Source organism: Colobus angolensis, unplaced genomic scaffold, assembly GCF_000951035.1.
Source record: "Colobus angolensis palliatus isolate OR3802 unplaced genomic scaffold, Cang.pa_1.0 Scaffold138, whole genome shotgun sequence".
Classification (NCBI taxonomy): Eukaryota; Metazoa; Chordata; class Mammalia; order Primates; family Cercopithecidae; genus Colobus; species Colobus angolensis.
This window is the reverse complement of record NW_012114466.1, coordinates 3,294,611-3,297,665: the sequence shown is the minus strand read 5'-3', so window position 1 is coordinate 3,297,665 and position 3,055 is coordinate 3,294,611. Positions and strand designations below refer to the sequence as shown.

At 50.8% G+C, this 3,055-nt stretch overlaps 1 long non-coding RNA gene across 1 annotated transcript; it reads left to right on the top strand.

Annotated features, from left to right (window-relative positions):
- Positions 1 to 135: 135 nt before the first annotated feature.
- On the top strand, positions 136 to 880 carry LOC105506575. The gene is made up of 2 exons (XR_001000948.1): positions 136 to 301; positions 429 to 880. It is a non-coding gene; the product is annotated as an uncharacterized LOC105506575 (long non-coding RNA).
- Positions 881 to 3,055: the final 2,175 nt, after the last annotated feature.

Genomic DNA, 3,055 nt, shown 5'->3' with positions numbered 1-3,055 from the left:
GAGCGCTTGCTAGGAGCCCTGCAGACATGGATGGAGCGCTTGCTAGGAGCCCATAGGCATGGATGGAGCGCTTGCTAGGAGCCCCGCAGCACTTTCCAGGCCTCACATTCATTGGGTGGAATCCCCATTGGCAGATGGAGACAACTTTGATCTCAAAGGAATTCGTCTCGAACACTGAAACTTCAGAATCCCAAGAAAGATGCGGGAGAGATTTTCCGAGAAAACCTCCCCACATTCCGAAGACAGAGACCTGTCACACAGGGCCAAGGAAAAATCATGGAGCTGGGAGAGGGAGGCCTGGGTATGAGTAATAACAGTCTAACCAAGTATCCCCATTTTTCTAAGAAAAATAGAATGAGTTGTGATTTTTTATTACCTGTCTCTTTCTCTGATTCCCCTTATTCCCTACTTCCTACTTATCCCTTTAGAAATGCAACGATATCCTTTTGGCTCCCCTGCACCCGATGCTCACTACAGGCCGAGTCCCTCTAGCTATGTGCTTAGACGCTCCAGAGCGGAACTCTCACCCAGCAGAAGGTTGCCTCGAGAGACAACAGCCCATCACAACCCAAAGGATATCCGCAACGAAACTCTCTCCCACCTGGAGAGTTTTCAGCCGCTTTTACAACCTAGTCCTGCCCATGAAGGTGCCAGCAGTCACCAGTTTTACCACCGCCTGGTACATAAAGTACCAAGCTAGCAACAGGACCCACCCCACCCCGACCTGCTCGCTTCCTCCCTGTGTGCCACTCATGTTAGGGCCCCTTTACAAAGCACCTGCTTTTTTCTCCAAAAGTAAAGCGATACCCTTAAGGCAGGAAGCCTGTACTTCTTCCCCTAAGCTAGCTTGGGAATAAAAAGTCACTTTCTTTATATCGGACCTCACTCTTGTTAATTGAACTCTGCAAGTGGCAAGCAACGGAACCTGTGTTTTGGTTGTGACAGTGACAGCAGTTGTGTGCCAGGTGCGCACTCTGTGAGCCACCCATGGTTTTGAGTGTTTTACGCACATTATCTCAATGAATCTTCCCACAACCCCAGGATGGAAAGACAGCAAACAGACCCACCTTACAGACAAGGCCACCAAACCCCGAGGGGTCAAGGGTCCTGCCTGAGGTCACAGAAAGTGAAAGCCAGCCAGAGGACAGAGCCCCCCCTCCCACATCCCCTTGGCTGCCCTGGTTGGGCCGCAGACGTTTCCCCTGAAGGCGTCTGTGACTCAGCTCCCCGTTGTGAAGAGGCTGTGGGCTGCATCCTGGGTTTCAAGGTCTCGCTGGTCTCTGGCATTCTGGGACCCCACCCTCCAGCTTCTCCTTCCTATTTCTCCTTCAGCTTCTGCTCACCTGCTTTGGCCCCCACTGTGCAGTGCAGCCTTGTCACCAACTGCTGGACACCCCTTGGGGTAGAATTGGTGGATTTTCATGGCACTTTGGCTGGTGCTAGCATGTGGCCCCTAACACCAGCAAGCAGCAAAGATAGTGAGCCCACGGCCACTTGTGACAACTGTTCCCTTCCCGCTTCCCTACCTCCCCCAACCATATCTTCATTAAAGAAGCAATAATATCCATAGACTTAAAAAGGCCACAGCCCTCCCTCCTTCTCTCCTTGGCCTGTGCTGTTCCCTCCCACACTGACCCTGGGCCTGCCCGTGTGACTAGCTTTGGTGTGATGCAGACAGAGGCTTGGAAAGCCGCAGTGTGTTGGGGTTCATCCACTCAGTACACTGGGAAATTGAGGCTGCCAAGTCAGTGAGCCCCAGGCAGTCTCCTGCACAGGCCACAACGGGAAACTGAGGCCCCAGGCCACCATCTGCCAGGCACCAGACAAACAAGTGAGCCCACCCAAGATCATTTCATCACCAACCAACCTTCCAGCTGACCACAGAGCATACTACCCTGCAGATAAGAGTTCAGCCCAGCCAGCCCCCCAAATGGCTCAGACAGCCCACAGAGTCAGGATCTCCAGAAATCACTTATTTTAAACCACAGAGATTTGGGCTGGTTTCTTACACGGCAAAAACTAACGGATATAGCCATTAACATTTGATTTGAGGATTGGGTATTGGGTATAAGTATTCAAGACTTCTGTGCATTGGAAGAATTGCTTTCAGTGCAGACTGGCCTGGAAATTATTCTTTACACCAAAAGCTTAAGTTTCTAAAACCCGCTCAGAGCTCTAGCACGGACCTCAAAGGGTGGCTGATGGAGCAGCAGAGGTGTCCCGATGCAGAGACACAGGGTCATTCCCAAGGACTTAGGTCTGAGGACAGGTGTTTTACAGACTCCCTTAGGAGTGGCAAGTCTCCCGGAAATGTGGTTGGTGAAGACACACAACGAAACTGACAGAGAACCTCAACATTCTCTGGTAGGAAAAGCCAGGATCCTGGCAGAGGAAGCAACGGTTCCAGCAGGGAACTGATCAGGACAGAGAACAACGCGGCCCCAGTTTTGATCCAGGGGTAATTTTAGCTTAACTAAGGAGTTCCCCAGTCCGTAAGTGGAGAGCGGATCCAGAACCCCACAATTTATTTTTATATCTTAGTGTATGTATCTATGCATCACATATGACAGGATAGAATATTTATATAGATATTTTAGTTAACAGCCTAATAAAACATATACATAATTATTATTCTAGAGCAAGAATCTGCAAAACACATTTTTCTCCTTTTTTTATTTTTGAGATGGAGTTTCACTCTTCTTGCCTAGGCTGGAGTGCAATCGTGTGATCTCGGTTCACTGCAACCTCCTCCTCCCGGGTTTACGCCATTCTCCTGCCTCAGCCTCCCAAGTAGCTGGGACTACAGGCGCCCGCCACCTCGCCTGGCTAGTTTTTTGTATTTTTTAGTAGAGACGGGGTTTCACCGTGTTAGCCAGGATGGTCTCGATCTCCTGACCTCGTGATCCGCCCGTCTCGGCCTCCCAAAGTGCTGGGATTACAGGCTTGAGCCACCGCGCCCGGCCCACTTTTAATTTTTTTGAGACGGAGTCTTGCTCTGTCGCCCAGGCTGGAGTGCAGTGGCCGGATCTCAGCTCACTGCAAGCTCCGCCTCCCG